This window comes from Micromys minutus (genome assembly GCF_963924665.1).
Source record: "Micromys minutus genome assembly, chromosome: 20".
NCBI classification, from domain to species: Eukaryota; Metazoa; Chordata; class Mammalia; order Rodentia; family Muridae; genus Micromys; species Micromys minutus.
Window position 1 is genome coordinate 12,785,426 of NC_137955.1, and position 20,304 is coordinate 12,805,729.

General features: G+C 41.2%; 1 protein-coding gene across 2 annotated transcripts in view; it reads right to left on the bottom strand.

Moving 5' to 3' along the window:
• Window positions 1–13,418, bottom strand: part of GPBP1 (GC-rich promoter binding protein 1) — a 56,472-nt gene extending 43,054 nt beyond the window's left edge. For both annotated transcript variants that reach the window (XM_080933903.1, XM_080933902.1), the window contains exons 1-2: window positions 13,280–13,418; window positions 11,136–12,069 (exon numbers count right to left, since the gene is read on the bottom strand). The gene's annotated coding sequence lies outside the window, so the exon portion shown is untranslated. The remainder of the gene's footprint in view (window positions 1–11,135; window positions 12,070–13,279) is intronic.
• Between the last annotated feature and the right edge of the window lie 6,886 nt (window positions 13,419–20,304).

The window sequence follows — 20,304 nt, forward strand, 5'->3', positions numbered from 1 at the left end:
ATGATTTTAGGCTCTGATAAACTAGGATATATAGACTAAGAAAGAGTTACCCACTACATAAAATAGTTAAAACAGTAAGAGAAAGTCTATATCTGAGTTAAAACTGAACTAGCCAGGTGAAGTCCTGCACAAAAACAGCCTTATTAGTTGAAAAGCTAGAGCAAGAGAATCCCCTGGAGCCCAAGAGGTTCAAATCAGCACTCTCCCTGTAAAGAAAGGAAATCAGAGAGAAAGGTAGCAGAGGGAAGAGGATGGATGAGCTAATGAAAACTGAAGACAAAAAGCCCTTACACCTGTGGGTTGTGACCTTTCACAGAGATTGAATATCATATATCCTGCCTATCAGATATTTACTATTTATAACAGTAGCAAAACTACAGTTATGAATTAGCAAAGAAATATTATGGTTAGGGGTCACCACAACCGGAAGAACTGTATTAGAAGGTGCTAGAATTAGGAAGATTGAGAATCACTAGCCTCAGACAATAAGAAAACTACTGTTTTCAAGGATAAGAAAGGTAGTCAAAGGCCTTTGGGCACTAAGATCACAAAGTTGCAGAGGAAAAATAAGAAACAATGTAAAGAAACAGCAGTATAAGTATGGAACAGTTTGTATAGTTCCAATGAAAGACACTGAAGGCTTTTCAGCAGAAACTTTTAATATGTCCACTACCATGTTCAGCATAGCTGCAGAGGAGAGAAGTATAGGATATCCTGGAACTGGCCTTACAGGCAGTGTGATCAGCCCAGGATGGTTGCAGTCAAACTTCTGCAAAAAGAAGTCCACACTCTTCACCTCTAAGTCATCTCTATAGCCCCAATTACCACCACTTTTAAAGGATTATACTCTGTAAGTAAGCTATACAGTACAAATGATAAAGAAAGGAGGCTAATATTAGCAGTCATTCAAATGAAAATAGGGTATTTCGTGTACAATAACAGAAAGCAATAGAATAGAAAGACTGGAGATTTGAGGTGGAACAAACAGACTTGCTCATGGAGAATGAAAGCTAAAGGTGATTCCCAGGTGTTTCAGTTTGATAAGGTAGATCAGGAAGACATTAACTGAGATAAAAGTGCTTAAGACTCTAAATTCAATCCCTTTTCACAAAAGTCCAAGGATGTAGCTCAGTAGTGTTTGTTTAGCCCAATCTCTAGTTCTACCTCCGGGGTGGGGGTGGGGGGAGGAAGGAAACCACTGGTCTGAGGTTGCCTTGAAGGAATGTAGTAACATCCCAATTTTATTATAAGTGGAGAATTCATGGAAGATAGTTACATAATATGAAGATCTGGGCTGAACATTAAGATTATCTAAATAGGGCCAAGTTTTCATGATCCATACCTGTAACCCCAAAACCCAAAAAGAGGGAGATGGATTGCAACAAGTTCAAGGTCAGTCTGATCAGGTTTGCAGGCCAAAAGAAACTTGTATGTTAAAGTATCATTTAAAGCGATGATGGCATACCACAGATTACCCAAGTAATCATACCAAAGTATGATCCAAAAGTATAATCCATGTCTTAACCATTGTATGTGTGATGTGTAAATATCTGAACCTATTGATCAAATCTGTCCCTTCATTTTATATTTACCTACATTGTCCAATTCATTCTCTCCCTCTTGGCTAACCCCATGGTATTAAACACCCCATTTTGAGTTGTCTTGTTTTGGGCTTTGGATTATTTTTTGTTTGTTTGTCTTGAGATAAGATTTCACTATGTAGCCAGAGTTGGCTTTGCAGAGTAGGCAGACCTTTTGACTCTGCTTCCATTGTGCTGAGATTACAGGCCTAAGCCATCAACCAATGTACCAAATTCTTAAATTGTGAACCTCAACCCCAAATGGTATCACCTAACAGAAAGGAGGAGTGGTGAACTGACATTGGTGAAAGGATTGAAAGGATTCTCAGTGCTTAGCAACCAAAAATAATCAAAACTTAATGAATCTGATGTTCTGACAGTATTGTCCCACTCTGCATCTGGCACTCTGCACAGAATTTGCATCAGGTCAACATTCACTTCACTCTGCCTGTGCTGGCTGTCACACCAACCACACAGGCTGCTAACACAAATGAAAATAAAGGTTGCCTCAAACCCCTCAGATTCAAGACTATACTATGCTATCAAATGCAGTACTTTGTCTTATTTTAAACAATGCTTTAATCACAGGAAACAAATATTTGTTTTCCTATCACCATTCCTCATCATGTCCCAAATCTTTGGATTGTATTGTGTTAGAATATGATTTTTAAGAAACATTATGTGAGGGTCAGAGAGAGAGGTCCGTAAAGTTAAAGAGGTCAACCCAGACTATTTCCTAGGACACATGGGAGGAGAGCACAACATAAGTTATCCTCTGACCTCCACATCCAGACTGTAGCACTCATACCCACACACACAATATATGGACAGATGGACTGATAATGAGTGGACAGGTAGGTAAACTTAAAAACTGAAAGAAAAAACATGACTTGCTGACTTTAGTTACTTGGGGTTTTGTTTGGTTTAAATTAGAAGGTTTACTTGCTGCTTTTTGGTGGTTTCAAATGGTATTTTTAAAAAAGGTTTTACATACTACAAATAGCCTACAATTTACCACATAGCTGATCCACCTGCCTTCTCCCAAGTACCAGGATTACAAGAATGCACCACCTTGACTGCTGAGTTTAATTGTTAAATGAACTTTGGCTCAAGAAAATTTATGAAATGACTTTAAACATACTTCTGCCAACATGTGTAAGTCCATGATCTGTGTTCTCAGATAAAAAGGAAGCTACTTTTGCCATGGTACTGATGACAGCTTACTTACAGGTGAGAAAGCAGGACATAGAACAGTTCTGTGACAGACAATCCCTACTCCCACCCTCCCAAACCCCACAACAGCCTAAATAGAAAGTCATGAAAGAGAACTCTTAAATACAATTGTGATAAGGATGCTGAAGTGTAGCTTTCCATAACTGATGGCTTCTGACAGGGGTACAGGGATGCAAGGAAGAAGAGGACTTCATTTAGAGGTGCTGGCCCCTGGGAGTTTGAACATATTACAGTGAGTATATAGGAAACAGAAATCTGAGTTGGTTATTTTATCTTATTTGGGAGGATTAAAGGGTGGAGAGGCTGACCTGGAATGACTGAAAGTATGTGTTTGTGTGCTCTGGATTCATGATGTAAAATTCCAGAATAATCACCAAAAGCAGTATTTAAAAAAAAAGAAAAAGCTGCCATTTTTCAGTGTACCCAAAATAGACATTCTCAGCACTGATTATCATCACTAACACATGAAAGAATATTGAGTATATTGAATATAGTTTACATCCTAGTTTCAAATATTCTAAGATTTAATTCTTGTAAAAATAAGACGACGACGATGATGATGATGATGACGATGATGATGACGACGACGATGGATGAGCACACCCAGACACAGTGAGGTTAGGCAAGTTTATAATCTCAGAATTTTGGAGGTGGAAGACTAGGATGAAAAAATTAAGAAGCCGTGTTGGGCAATATGACACCCTGTCTCAAAAATATTGGTAGAATGAAATAATTAACTTGTCTAGGTTCACACATGACACTCTAAAAAATCAAAACTATGTAACACACATATTACATACACGTAAAAGTTAATCATGAAATTAAGTTAACTTCTATGGGCAGTGGTTCTCAACCTTCCTATTGCTGCTACCCTTTAATGCAGTTCCTCATGTTATGGAGACCCCTACCTGTAAAATTATTTTTGTTGCTTTTTCATAACTTAAATTTGCTACCATTGTGAATCTTAATTTAAATATTTAAAAATTCAATCAACTGGTTGAGAGCCACACATTCTTGGTGTGAGTTAAAACTGTACACACTTAAATTGTTATTACATGTATATACCACTTCAACAAAACTTTAAAATGAGTTTATTAAAAAACATGAGCACGTGGGGTCTCATGTCATCTCTACTGTCCTTAAAAATCACTACTTTTATAAAGAATGCCTCTAAACTCTTCATCTTCCTGTCTTAGCCTCCCAAGTGCTGAGATTACAAGAATAAAAAATGTAATGGAATCAAGACATTTTTATTTTAATTAAAAAGTTGTGTTTGTGAATGGGACTGTGCATGTTACACAGTATTGTTTGTGCTGGTGTGTGAGCCTATGTGATGTGTGCTAGAACAAAAACTCATGTTCTCTTGATTACACAGCAAGCACTCTTAACCACTGAGCCATCTCTCCAGCCACAACTTCTAAAATACATTTGGTGTAAAAATATAAAATTCAGCCATTACCCAAGCTTAATGTTGATTTTTATCTTCAATGAGTGATACAGGAAAAGTGATAACCACTTTTAATCATTAAAAAAAAAAAGTAGTCATGTCAGGCAATGGCAGCATAAACCTTCTAATCCCAACACTCAGGAAACAAGAGGCAGGCAAATCTGAAATCAAGAGTTCAAGGACAGCCAGGGTTATGCAAAGAAACCTGTCTCTAACAAAAAAGTGGGAAGAGGGGAGGGTCTGCTGGAAAGATGGCTCAGCAGTTAAGAGCACTGACTGTTCTTCCAGAGGTCCTGAGTTCAATTCCCAGCAGCCACGTGGTGGCCCACAACCATCTACAATGAGATCTGACGCCCTCTTCTGGTGTGTCTGAAGACAGCTACCATGTACTCATACACTTTAAAAAATCTGAGCCGGCTAGAGGTACCTCTCAGCACTGGGAAGGTAGAAGCAAGATAACCCCCAAGTTCAAAAGCCGCCCGTCATCCATGTCAGTACATGCATGGGCACAAAGTGTGAAGGATGTTTATATTCTAGATTTATCATACTTCATTATAAGTAATACTTTTGAATATATATCAACTAAGTTGGACTGAGAAGAGCCTAAGAGACTAATAAAACACTGTGTGCATTTCCACATATTTAGACAATTGGGGGGGTAGTCCCATTCTCTGCTTCCCTCTTGCTAAAGCTTTGAGGGTGGAACTGCTCTGCCCTTGCACCACACAATGGACTGAAGATACAGGCTAAAATAACTCTTTCCTTGAGGTTTTTAATAACAAAAATCTAAAAGATAAATGTTAAACTTGAGTGCTAAGGTATAGTTCAGTGGTGTATTCTTTTCCTGGGTGCTGGATGTATTGCCCTAGGCTTTATCTCCAGCTCCAAAAATCCATGAAGTATATATACCTAGGCTTCCTAACATTTGCTTGTATACCTAGAACTTGGAAGGCAAAGTTTCTTGTATACAAGTTCAGGGCTAGCCTGAACTACAGAGTGTAACCCTGTCTTCTACAGAGGGAGGGGAGAGAAGGGGAAGAAATGAAGAGAGAAGGGAAAGGGAGGAACTGAGAGGGAAGGGAAAAATAAAAGGAGGGAAAGATCTCCAGAAATTTCCACCATATCACAAAGTTCTAGTAGACAGGAAAATTGGGATAAGAGCCACTACTAGTTTACTGGAAAAGAAATTCAATCCCAGCACCACCTCAAGAGAGAAAGCAGGAGAAGAAAGACAAAAACAAATTCAAAAATCTGGTTTTGTCACCTAACCCCTTAGGTAAATTATTTAATTGTACACTGAATTTCTTTGTGTAACTCAAGATGGCTCAGAGGTTAAGAGCACCTACTGCTCTTATAAAAGACCTGGGTTTGATTCCCAGAGCCCACATGTTCCTGAATGACCAACCTGCAACTGTATCATATTCACCTAAAAATATAAAATTTAGTTGCTACACAAAATAAAAAAAGTTATCTTTAGAAGCAGAACAGTATTTTACTTTTCTCATTAGCACCTTAAAAACTAACTGTAAGCCTTGATACAAAAATATATGGGTTCAGAAGAAACACTAGCTGTATAACTCTGGAAATCCCTGTGCCTACATTTTCTCAACTGTAAAGTACGAGGAAACATGCCTTTCCACAAAGGGTGTCCATGAGGCTCAAAATAGCACTGAACATGGCATAAACACTGAAAAACATTACTTAGTAGTTATTAGGATTCATTCATTGCTGAACATGATAGAGTACCTTGAAATCTCAGCATTCACCAGTCTGAGGCAAGAAATCATAGGAAGTTCAAGTCCACCCTGGGATATATGTTAAGATCCTGTCTCAAAAATATCTAATAGATTGCCTACAACAACAATGTTTTAATGGACAAATATGCCAAGTGAGTGAAATATACCTGTGGTCTCAGCACTAGGGAGGCTGAGGCTGAAGGATTTGTAAATTTCAAGCCAAATTAAGCTACAAAGCAAAGCATGGAGAAGGGGAGAAAAAAGGAGAATCAAGGGATTAAGAGCACTGGATGCACTTCCAGAAGACCTGGGTTCTAAGTTCCCAGCATCCACATGGCAGTTCACCTGTATAACTCCAGTTCCAAAGAATTCAATGCCTTCCTCTCATTAGACACAAAAGTGTTACACAAATGCACAGGCAAAACTCATACATACAAAAAACAAGATCTTTTAATTCATTTACTATGCTAACTGAAAGACCAGTGAAAAACAAACAATAAACAGAGAGATGAGGTTACAGTGGTTAAAGTTCATCGTTTATGAACCCCTAAAGAAGAGAAAGTATCTAACCTGCACAAGTCATACAGCAGCTGGAAAGTTAGTAAGCCTACTGAGTACATATAAATACAAAATACAACCTGCTCTCAAAGAGATTGTGTTTCTAACTGATATTGTCAGCAATTTAGTGATAAACCTAAACATCAGCTAAGCTGTATTTTAATGTATTTTGGGAAGGTTTCTGAGACTTTCCAGAATAGGATGCTGTTAGCTACTTCCTTAAAAGGGAGGAAAAATTCTGGCACAGCAAATCAAACTTTGAAATGGGGATGCAAATTTGTATGTCTCAAGAAGTAAAAAAATACAATTTCTAATTGGCATAAATGGAATCCAGGTAATGCCATTAACAAAAACAAGAAATAGAATAGCTTGAGATAATAAAAATAACACTGGTTTGACATATAAACTGACTTAAGTAGATCCTCTTAATATATATAACTTTACATACAACCTTACAATTAACATCATTTCCATCAGTTTGATGAAAAAAACTAGGGCAAAATAATTAGGGTAAATACACAATATCATAATTCCTTTTTCTAGATACCTCATATCCTCAAAATTACCCTTTTCTTACATCATACCTACATTTAAAGAACCTATTATATCAAAGTCTCATCAGGGCCTGTGACATAGCTTCCCAGAAAAAGTCACTTGCTGCAGAACCTAATGACCTAAGCTGGATGGCCAAGATACACATATTGGTAAGAACCCAATTTCTGAGCACTGTCATGACTTTTACATGAATGTAGGTGTGCAGACATGTATACCCAAACACACATACATACACAGTACTTCATTATAAATGACACAGGCACAATCAACTATGGTGGTGTGGACCTAACTGAGGAGGCAGAAGCAAGAGGATCTCATCAGCAGCTTTAAAAACAAAAACCTATGTAGGAATTTCAGTCCAAAAGCAGGAAGAAAAGCACAAATATTTAGATCCACATCTGTAAGAAACCAAATGGTTAAAAACTTCATTTTAATTTGTAACTGAAAGCAAAGATCATCCAAATCGTTAACAAATGGCAAAACTAAACAGCAGCTTCCTTTTTTTTAAGCTTTTCCAATAGTATACTCAGGGTTAACCCAAGAGGAAAAAGAATAACACCAAAGAAAATGTTCAAATAGAAGGAATTGGCATCTACAAAACAGTATAAGTAAAGACTGGGCTGGGGCTAGACTTTGTCTAGCATCAATGAGTATTAAGACTGGGCTGAGGTATTACTCAGGGTGAGAGAGCTTGTCTAGCACATGAAAGTACATTCTTAACACAAAACTAAACAAAAACCATAAGGGGTATTAAGAGTATGGGCAGAGTCAGATCACTTGGATTCTAATTCTAAACAAGCAACTCTATTCCACCTCAACTTCTCTAATCTTAACCTTCTCACACCACTACAATTATGCTACCTTCCTCATAGTATCAAGAATGGCTATCATGGAAAAGCATGGAAGGATCACCATAATCCATAACTGCTATTGTAATTACTGAAAAAACTCATTTAGGGCAAGAAGAAGAACTAGAAATGTGAAAGAGGGAAGCAGTCCTAGCTGTGCTCTAATTACTTACTAACTAGCAATACTATACAGTTCAATCTCTACTGAAAACTGAAAATGAACACTGAAAAGCTGTCAAAACATTCAGATGTAGGGGCTGGAGAGATGGGTCAATGGTTAAGAGTACCGACTGCTCTTCCAGAGGTCCCGAGTTCAATTCCCAGCAACCACATGGTGGCTCACAACATCTGTAATGGGATCTGATGCCCTCTTCTGTGTCTGAAGACAGCGACAAGTGTCTTAAATCTTTAAAAAAAAAATCAGATGGGGTGGAAATATAGCTTAGTGGGCACTTGGTTTAGCTTTCACAAAGCCATGTTCATCCCTGAGTCTGTGGAGGGCCATGCGTGTATTTCATAGTCTATGGTTATTTTTGGCTTTGAAGCCAGCCTGGACTACATCAGACCATGCCTTAGAAGACAAGTTCAGGGGTGAGATAGATGGTAACAACTGGCTGCTCTCCAGAGGACCTCAGGTTGATTTCAAGCACCAATGTGGAGCAGCTCACAATTGCCTATAACTCCAACTCTAGGACTGACCCCCCCACACACACTTCTGGATACAGAAATTTTAAGTACGTACAAATAGTTTTTGTGTGTAGGTTTCTCTGCCAAAGATCCACCTGCCTCTTCCATCCAATTGCAAGGATTAAAGGGTCCACTACCACACCTAGCTACGGTACATCAGTTGTTACCAGGTATTGAACAACTGCTGTAAACCAAGTTCACAGACAGACTACTCCAGGAGTCAAGTTTTCAAAGTTGATTTCTAAAGTTAATGTGCCCTGGTAGCACAGTGCTTGGGAATAGCAGAAATTTCAAGACCAAAGAAAGCAAATGGTATGTAGTTATTTTCTATGAACAAAAATTAGGTAATCTTAGTTCTAACTTTCCTCACAGTATTATTAATAGGTATCATATAAAAGTATGGAGCAAAACACAACACCATAATCTATAACCGCCAGTTACTATAATTACTTAAACTCATTTAAGACAAGAATAAGAGGAACTAGAAGGGTAAAGGGGAATGGTTGATTTTGTTTTTTGTTTGATTTTTTTTTTAAGGGGTCCCCTCTGCTTGTCAGCCTTTTGAGCTTGACTGCTTGCTCTGAAACTGTAGACTAGACAGACCTGCCTGTCTCTTGAATGCTGGGATAAAAAGCTCAGAGGACCTATTTCAATTTCTTAAAGATACGTACTTTTAGACAAATAACTTCCAAAGTCAAATAGACTACAGACTCTCCAAATGATAGATAAATATTCCCTTCTATTTTTAAATATATTAAGACAAAACCAATTGTAATACTGCACACAAGACCTGGCATGGCAACATACAAGTGAATTTCAGTATATTTAAGTCAGGAGGACCCCATGTTCCAGACACCCTCAGTACATAACATACACCTCAAAGAACTAAAAGAACCTTCAACACATAAAACATAATCAGTCTGTTAGAATATAGAACTGAACTCTAATTCCAACTTCAGAGCAGAAAATGTTAAACATGTTAAACATGACTATATAAATACTGACTTTTAGACTGTCACTTCTTTTGATTTAAATAAAGAAAGATTAAGATAATGCAACAGGTTAGCAAGGGGGAAAACTGTTTAGAAATAAACAACTTACTGAAGTTATGAAACCTTGGAAAAGTGTTGGAAAATTACAATTTTCTACCTCAGAAATGGTATTAGATGAAATAAACTACTAAATGAAGCTATACTAATCTATTTACTAATCGTTGAATTCAAAAAAATTTCAGAATGCCAACACACTGAAAAATTAAATGTAATAAGTAATAGTAAATAAAAACCAGTCCATGTTGAAGAACTGGCCCAGTGGTTAAGAAAGAGCACATACTGTTGTTGCAGATGACCTGAGTTCAACTCTAGGCAGGCAACTGACAACTGCTTATAACTTCAACTCCAGGTGATCTAATACCCCTCCATTCTCCCCCTCAAGTAAGTAATAAAATAAATATAAATATGTTTATTAGTATCACTAAAGATCCCTACATTTGTTAAAAGAATTTCAACTACAGCAATTATCATCCAAACTTAAAAAATAAAATAAAAACTGCCTATGAACTTAACCAGCAGGGCAAAGAGAGAGCTTTGATTTATATATGATATACATATATATCATATATAAACACATATGATATATATGATATATTTCTATATGTACATTATATATACATATAATATAAATATGTATTTAGTTTAAAGATTAAGTAAACTTGCTCAAGTTCTTGTGCTTTTTTTTCCAAGTAATATTTAACTGAAGAAAGTGAAATAAAATTGCTTCAGTAAGTTGTTTTCAAAAACTTCTCTGTAATGGGTTAAATATATGGAAGCTATTTCATAAGATATCAAATTTAAAGCCAAGCTTGTATTATTTTGTGTTACACTACTCTTTATTACTAAACTTTGCTTAGTAATGCAATCTAATTTTAAAAAATAAACTAGACCTGGAGAGATGGCTCAGAGGTTAAGAGCACCAACTGCTCTTCCAGAGGTCCTGAGTTCAAATCCCAGCAAGCACTTGAAGGCTCACAACCATCTGTAATAAGATCTGATGCCCTCTTCTGGTGTGTCTAAAGACAGCTACAGCGCACTTATATATAATAAATAAGTCTTTAAAAAAAAAAACTAGAAAGATACATGACATTTACAATGTAAAACCAACCAGACAAGTGGATTGTGTTGGACTTTTTTTTCTACATTTCCACCTTTCTGTTATTCATAAACCATAAAGTGGTTACTAACAGATGCATTTGTTTTTCAACTTTAGAAATACAACAACTTATAAGATTGTAATGTCTGATACATTTGTAAACTTTAAAATCTTCTCCATTTCAATTTACTATATAGGTAAATGGCTGTCCATTTTCAGACTATCCTAAAATTTAAGCAAAAACATTTTTTAAGAAACTGAAAGGTTTCCAAAAATAACACAATTTGACTCTTATTACAGATTACAAGTGGACATCTTATTTCTTCACCATAGAAGTACTTACAAATTCCAAGAGGACTGCACAGGAAGGTGTTGATTTTTTCTCTATAAGCTTTATGTTTTCCAGTTTGTTTTTTTATTTTGTATCCTCTGAAATATCCAAGTTCTTTGAAGATACTTAACCTATGACTATTTGACATAGAGTTACTTGAAGTCAGCTACCCATATTTATTTTGAAGTTTTCATATGGCTAGATCCAGAATTAGCCAAGTTCCTTGGATTCAAGAGCAAAGTCTTCTTTACTATTCCATGTATTTGCCACTGTTGTACTTATCCACTCCAGATGAAATGTCCAACTTATGTGCCAAAAAGCAGAAAGAAAAAGAATTTCACATCTGAAGATCACTTCTAACCATCAGCGCACACAGACACACAAACAGCTATCTCAACACTACCATGCTGCTGTGCAACTGGAACATCTTACATTCCCAAGTAAATGAAAGAGAAAAAGAAAAAAACTCCGTATTCATTCAATGTCTTCATTTAGAAAAGCTGTCCCATTGAATTATGAAAAGAGCTGAAGTCAAAAATTACTACTTTTAATAAAGATAAAAAGAACTGCCACAAAACTTCAGCAATATTTAAACAATCTGAAACTGCTGAAACTACTCAGTACACAAATCAAACATATCTTACAGTTCTGGCAGAAGAACACCAACAGGAGAGGGGGAAGAGACAAAAATAACAGCAGATGAAATACTTTAACCACTTATATAATCCGTTTGAACCAATACTGAAGAGATGGCTGCGTCTTTTAGTTGGTTGTTCACTACTATCAATTCACTTCAGAGATGATTCTTGTCAATTTTAATAAACTTCTGGGGCAAAATTACCCAAAACAAAAACAAAACTGTAATTCCAAAATGGCCACTTGAAATATCCGGGACCTTTTAAACAAAACCTAGATGATGATCTTCATATCTGCCAAATTCAATCACCTGTAAAAGTTGTATGAAAAAAAATTAAGTCAGTTTTTATTTTCAAACTAAAATTTACCCCCACTTTGAAGAAAATTAACCTGTGGGAAATTTTTTTTATCTACATAGTCCTAAAACGAGAGCTGGGGGAAAAAGTAGTTTCCTAGCACTCGATGAAAAGTCTACTGAAGGAAGGGGAACAAAACTGTGGGTGCCGGTATCATTGAGGAGGGAGTTCCGATGTGACCTGGGAACTGGGTGCAGGCCGGTTGGGTACTGGAGGCTGTATGTGCCAAACTTAAAACTTTGAGCCAATACTACAACTATGAAATTGCCACTCGATCTTACCATTAATCCTCCCTAATTCTATTCCATGTGCCAAAGGAAAACAAATGGACAGGTGGTGCTGCCACGGAGCGTTAGTAAACGTAACTCTTGAGTATGAGAGGCAAAAGGAGAATGACGCTCCTTCCAAAAACCATCTCTGGGAGAATGGAGCAGCTGGGTTTTACCCACTAAGGCTGGGTAGGAAGGTAGGAGGGGAGAGTGGCAGTGAGTGGCTTCGAGTCCCCTGAGGGGTGACTTCCCAGCCTCAGAGAGCAGTGGTGGGCTAAAGGTGTACGTTCCCATTTCCTAGAATTAAGCAAACAGGTTTCGGCCAAAACTCGAGGTGTGGGAGGTGCGGGTCCAACTCGTCCACCGCGTTAATAAGGACGGTGTTCTCCCCCGAAAAACAACACGTCCCGTCGGACTCGGAGCCTACAGGACTTCGGAGCGCAGGTAGCGCTCGCCTCGGCGAGCAACTACCACGGCAACTGCCACGGAGCCGGGCGCGGCGGGGAGGGCGAAGCGCCGCCGAGCACACGGCGGAAGGCCACAGCTCGGCCGCGACTCCCCCGGCCCCGGGCCCGCTTGGTGGTGCCCAGGAAGGCGCGTGCGGGGCCTGGGGTTGCCCGCCGCCGCGGGCGCCCAGCCGTTCCCGGCCTCCGCCGAGCACCCCCCCACGGCCGCCGAGGCCCGCCGCCCACCTCGCCCCACAGCCGCCGCCTCCGCTCAGCCGGGCTGAGTCAACGCCGAGGGCGGGCGCCCCGCACCTCACGCCGCCCCCCGGCCGCCCGCAGCCTCACGCCTCGCGCCACCAACGCCGCTCCCGACCCCTCAAGCCCCAACGCCGACACGGGCACCCCCTGGTCCCCGGGACTCCGGTACGGGGCCCGGGGGACTGTGTTACCTTCTGCCCCACCAGAGGTGCCCCTGGCCTGGGGGTGCCGCTGCGCTCGATCCCGGGAGGAGGTTTTCGGTACTTTGAATAATCCCCTTTTGCCGCTTTTCCCTCCCCCACAACCAGTCTCAGTCCCAAAATGGCGCCGACCCGATCCGCAATGTTCTGGGCCAAGTCTCGCGAGATCGTGGAAGGTGGCGAGGCGGGGAAGGAACCAGAGAGGTTGAAAAGTAAGAGAAGGAAGGCGGGGCGAAGGGAAAGAGGAGGAAGAAAGGGTGTGGAAGCAGCCGTGCAAACGAACCCACTGGGCGGGGCAGCAGGAGGAGGGCCTCCACCACAGAACCTTCTGGCCCAAGTAACCGCTCACGCCCCGGTCAGAGAAGCTCCGCCCTCTACGTCGGCGCCTGGGGGAGGGGAGGGGCGGGGCTAGGCCGGAGGCGGGGCTTTGAGGAAGACCCGGAGGCTGGGCCGCGCACGGGGTGGCGGGGGGGCGGGGAAGGCGGAGGCTGGGCGAGGTGACGTCAGGAGCAGCTGGAGCCGGGGATTACCCCCTGCTGCTGACGTGAGGACGGTGAACAATCCGGAACGTTCGGTGGAAGGGGGAATTCCCGGCCGTTCCCTGAGGAGCGCCTCTTTGCAGCCGCGGGCCCTCCCCGAGCTCGGGACGGTGAGGCGGAGAGGACGAGCGCAGGCGGGCTCGCAGGACGCGCGGCGCTCCTGAGTCTGCCGAGCCTCGAAGCCCGGAACGGCCGGCGGCCAGCGGCGTTCGGCCGCGCCTGCAGCCGCGGTGGCTCGGCAGGCCGCTCGGCGCGGGCCCTGAGCGCTGCGTGGGCGGAGCCGGCCCTGCCGGAGTGATTGGGCGCCGCGGTCGCGCGCCGCGCGGAGCGTGCGGGACGTTAACACGCGGAAACCGGGCTAGGGAGGCGCGCGAGGCTCCAAAGGGCTGCCAGATGGCATGGCACTAATAATTTGTATTTCTAATAACTCTAAAGGAGGTGGATTTTTTTTCCAGCCTTTTCCTGGGAATCCGCAAAGCACAAGCGTTACGGTATTTAATTTCCCTACGTGTTGCCAAAGTTTCACTCTGGAAAAGGCAAAGATGGCCTTCCAGGAGGAAAAGCGTAGAAGAAGCATCCCAAAGAGGGAAAATAAAATAGTGCGGTGCTTCTACAACTTCGCCACTGAATGTAAACTCACCTTAATTTGCACCTCAACCTTTACCCATCTTGGAGATTGCCACCTTGGGCAATTAATAAATGTCCCTGAGGTACAAGGGAAAGGGTTTAAAACTAAAGGATGCTCTTTTAATTGTGCCTAAGTCTAAGATGTGCTTTCCTCATTTTTTTTAACATAGCTGGTTTCAAATTTTAAAAGTATTCCAGTTACTCCCTGGATCTTAGCTACTTACTCAACCTGCCTACTAGGTTTAAACTTCAGTTTGTTTTAGGTTTGTAAACAGGGCGAGCGGCAGCAGGAGAGGCAAGAATTCTTACTGCTGTCTCGACTCTGAGGAGCTATGTAGATAACCTTGAACTTTTTCCACTACCCTAGGCTTGTGTCCATAAAAATAACTTATTTAAAGAAAACTTGGTCAGTTATGTAGTAGCCCAGGCTGGTCTGGAGTTCTCCTTTTCCCTTCAAAGCCACACCACCTGGTTTCTATTTCTAAGAATTGTGTTATCAAACTGAGCAGAACAGGAAGAGGGGGAATTTTATAGGGACATGAGAAGAAAAAGGAGCCCCTTTCCCTGAGAGTTGAGAATTTAATACAATAAACACCACCGTGAGGAGTACTTTTTATAGAAAACTATTCCAAGAAAGTTCAAATGTCCTGGTGCCATGGCTAACACCTGTAATCCCAGCACTCTCTGAGTTCAGATTAGCCTGGTCAGTATAGCAAAATGTCAGGCTAGTCGGGGCTACAATCCTGCCTCAGATTTAAAAGATTGTTGAAATAGCAATGAACTGAACAGCAAGAACATGTAACCTTCAAGATGGTCTTATTGTGTATTTCAAGAACAACCCTGTGATCTCACTTCAGTTCTGTAACAAGCCTTTAAACTTAACTTCAAAGCACACCAAAATCATATAGATACGGAAAAGACAGTGCCATGTGACCAGACTGGAAAAGCCCACAGCCGTACTCCTGGGCATGGTGGTCTTGCACTGAGTCCCTCGTTTATCACTGGACTGAGCAAGTCAGTGCTTTAGAAAACAATCTCTGGGACCACTCTAACCCTGTTGCACACCAGCTTGTCCTGTAGGTCAAAGGTCCCAAGTTACCTACCTGCAAAGGAGTCTCTGGAAAGCTCCTCAGGTGGCTGGGTTCTTCAGTGCTGCCATGTCTTGGTCAGCATACCCCTGCACCACTTACAGAACCAAAAGAGAACAATGTTTGCCAGTTGATGGGGCACACTGGATTGGAATGCAGGAGCCTGAGACCACAAGACCTTGTTTCAAAAAGCCAAAGGACAGGAGAGTTGCAAATGTTCAAGAGAAAAACCACTTCCAGAAGTCAGTGTGGAGAGCTCTACAGTACTCTAAGCCTGCCAAGAGCAGGTGCTACTTGTCTAATCACAGAAAAGCCAAGTTAAACACAAGGACCTGTAAGCAGTGCCACCTGATTACCTCAGTTAACACACAAGGCGTTTCAGTAGATTACAAGCAAACACAACTTTATGCCTTATGAGGGGAAAGAGATCTTGCACCTATAACCAAGCTCTCTATGATATTCTCTTATTTACAAGAAATTCTAAATTAATTCTTAGAATAACTTTATATACACTAACAAGATATATCAACTAATACAACCCAAGTTCACATCAACCCAAATATATAATACTGCATAAGCTAAGATTTTTTTTTCCTCCAACTCACAGGTAAGAGTGAAAACTGGGAAACTGAAAAGTCCACCAACTGAGAACTGGTTTTTAAAATAAAAGCGGGGGGGGGGGGGGGGGGTGTGAGACCCTGGTATGGTTACTCTCTATAGCCACAGAAATAGGTTTGGTTTTTTCCTCCAATTACAGATTTAAAAGGCAGAATTTTGAAAGTCTAACAAAGCCAAAGTTTATTCAAAGAGGGCAATTTTATTAGGTTTTAAAAGAAAAGCCTGCAGGCAGGTAAACTCAATCTCAGCAGCTGCCCAGAGGTGAGGGAACTGACGAGAAAGGCTGTGGCTTAAGGCAGCCAGGAAGTCAGACACATAGTAAACAGGAAAGAGAAAGAAACAAAATGCTCAGAACCAGGGGCTAGGGATTCTGGGAAGTAAAAGAACATTATCGAATTATAGGGAAACTTCCACCATCTTTCTTGAGGGGGGGGGTGCCACCTTTTGTTGGTTTTTTTGGGGGTTTTTTGTTTTGTTTTTTGGTTTGGTTTGGTTTAGTTTAGTTTAGTTTGATTTTTGAGACAGGGTTTTTTTCAACCAGGCTAACCTCAGACTCACAGAGATGGGTCTGCCTCTGCAGGCAGAGTGCTGGGATTAAAAACATACAGCACTACCACCTACTCCAGAGCCTTTCACATGAAGAAAGGAATATTCTCTTAATGAGCCTTTATCATCTCTGTGTCAGTATGATCTCCCAACCCTACAAATATAAATAATAATCTGGATTTTTAATCCAAATTTAATAAGCAAGGACTATGCTGTATAAATTACTGTGCATATATTTGAATATATGAAACAGGATATATTTTGAATATACTATTTTATACTTTTATAATAATATTTCAAACTTAATTTCCACACTGGTAAAATGGCTCAGCAGATAAAGGCACTGGCAGCCAAACTGACTTCAATCCCTGAAGTCCACATTGTGGAAGAGAACCCGTTGAGATTCTGTAAACCCCACCCCTCAATTACCTGGCAGTAGCCAGGTAGGCTCCACCCCAGTGACCTGACACTATAAAAGGAGCTGCTTGCCTCCTCCTCTTGCTCTTGCTCTTGCTCTCTTGAGGCCTTGCTCTCCACCCTATCCCTCCTCTTCCCCTTCCCTTCCCCCCTCTCTCTCCGTGTGCCCCTGTGTGTCCGTCCTCTATTCTCTCTCTCTCTCTCTCTCTCTCTCTCTCTCTCTCTCTCTCTCTCTCTCTCTCTCTCTCTCTCTATCTCTCTCTCTCTCTCTCTCTCTCTCTCTGCCTCTACTACCCTCTTAACTCTCCCATGACCTGAATAAACTCTATTCCGTACAATACTGTCACGTGGCTGGTCCCTCGGGGAGAAGGCACGTGGCTGGTCCCTCGGGGAGAAGGGATTCCCAACATGGACCCCCCCAGAGGCATCTCCCTTGCCCCCAGGCCTTGCCGCACCTCCATGGGCCATATGGCCCCCATTCTCTTCATCCTTCCCCTAACAGAACCTACCTCCTACCAGCTGTCTCCTAACCAAAACACAAACTCATTTGTGTGCACACACACCCCACAATAAACAAGTAAAATAACGAAACTGCCCCCAAACTGTGCAGCAACTATAGGAAAGTTACATATCTGAAATAAAATATTCATGTGGGAAATGTTTAATTTTTTAAAATCTGGTATTCCTCTTCTGTGTTCATTATAAAGCCCTATCTATTTCCACATGTGATCTTAAAAAAAAAAAAAAAAAAAAAAGTGGGTCTCCTCAAGAGCAGTAAAGGATCAACCTGTATCTCTCCAGCTCCTAATTACTGAACGGTCCCCTGTCTACCCCTGGACTCAAAGATTTAAAAACAGTAAAACAGTATTACTTCTCAGCTTATCCACAGCAACCCGTACAGTTTCAGCCTAGCTCTGAATTCCAGGAATGTTTGTTGAATGCATGGCTTCCTGCCGTGAAGATTAACTTTAATTGCCAACTTGATTGAACTGAAGACTGCCTACAAGATTAATAAAGCACACCTCTGAGGGTGTCTGTAAGGGCAATTACAGAGATCAAGAGGGCTCTGGCCTAATGAACGGATTAGCCACTGATGATTTCATTATGATGAATGCCGTTCTTTGGGAGGTGGTGAAAGGTAGGAGGTGGGCATGTTCCCAGTGTGCTGCATTTCGCCCTAGCCTTTTCCCATCTCCCCTGCTTTCCTTCCCAGTTCCAGTTTCTCTCCCTGCCTGGCACTGTTTTCAGAGACTAACACACCCACCTTTTGTGTTAACTACACACTGTCTGTACTCAGGATTTCTGTGAGCCTTTAACGTTCTACCCAAGAATTCTTTCCTCTGCCTGTTTCAAAGACCAATGGAAGCAGCGCCCTGCAAAATAAAGCTTGACTGTCCTCTGAAACTGTGCATTTTACATTTTATCTGTCCTCCTTTGTAACCTTTCCTGGCAGAGTCTCTGGGACATAATTCTTTACTTTTTTTTTTAATAGCTTGCTCTCCCCCTCCCTTTTTTGTTGTTAAGACCTTGCTGTGTAGCTGTAGCTATCCTTGAACTTCCACAGTCCTGCCTCCCCATGCTTCACCATGTCAGCCTTTCAGGGACTCAGTTCTATTCATCTGCCTTGGCGGGGCCAATGATCAAACCATAGTAGAGCTTAATAAAAAGGTTTTTTGGACAGGATCTTGCTATGCAATTCACACTGACCCCACTCTCATACCCTTCCTGCCTCCACCCCTTGAGAGCCAGGATTATAGGCACATATACCCTCCCTCCCTGTGCATGGCTAGTAAGTTGAGTTTTACGACTTATTGACGCTCAAAGCCTCCTTAGTATATTACCAGTCAGGCGATGGATGGAAGCACCTGGTGCCAACCCAGCTCCTGGGCCATCACTAGCAGACCAGTCTCTAAGGTTACTGCTAATACACGTTACTGAACAGTTACTGCAATACAGCTACAAGGTTACTGCACAATACAAAGACATCTCATCTTTTCGCTGTTGAGGTTCTGCCTCTCCACAGATCCCTCTTACTTCCTGGCAGGTTTCACAGGTACTGCTGCTGATCAATGAGTCCCTCTCCTCAAAGGAGCGCACAAAGGAAAAACTCTTGCTCTGTCCGCTACAGTACCCTGAGCACCTAGTACAAGGCTAGCCTGGAGTAGGCAACACGTTATAAAGAACGGATGGTTAATAAACATCATTGTGTATTATTTATTTAGCCATTGTAGGGATCGATACATGTTGGACAAACATTCTGGTACCAAATTATATTCCAAACCCAAGTTTTTTTGGTTTTTTTGTTTTTAAGAATGATTTCAGGAATACAGCGTTGTGGTTTTGCTTGGTTTTAGCTACCATTGTGAGGAGGCTAAAGACTGACATTCACTGACTCAATGTCTAGAGGATCCAGGCTCAATTCCCAGCACCCACATGGCAGTTCATAACTCTCATTCCAAGGGATCCATGAGTTCTTCTAGCCTCCACAGGCACTGCACACACATGTGGTGCACAAACATACATGCAGACAATACATATTAAAAAATACAATTTCCCTGGGTCTTCAGATTCATTTCTAAAACCTGGCTAAATCATTATGTTTTCCTTATTAAATTAAGGTTTACAGTTTATTACTTGAAAATGTGTATGTATATATATACATATATATATACATATATATGTATATATATATATACATATATATATATGTGTGTATGTATATATATATATATATATATATATATATATATATATATATATATATATATATCTTGAGCACATCTACTTCCAAATTTCTCCTTCCAACACCCACCAGGTCCTCCAACACATCTCCTTTACATCATTTTCTTTTAATTATTAATAATCCACTGAGTCAAAGTAGTGGGGCCTATATGAGCATGAGTGTGGGGTCATCCCCACATGACAACTCAGTGGCCACTCCCCCAAAGAAAGGGAATCTCCCTCCCCAGCAGCCACCAAGTGCTAGTAACTCCTCTTAGCTGAGAATGAGTCACCTGTTATGGTGGTTAACATTAACAGATGGGGCAAGGGAAGTGGCTCGGCTGATAAGGTGCTTGCTAGCACTCATAAAGCCCTGGGTTCAATCCCTAGCACTAAAGTAGAGGCAGGAGGACTCAGTGTTTACCTTGAATGAAACCATGTCTAAAAATTAATAAAAGAT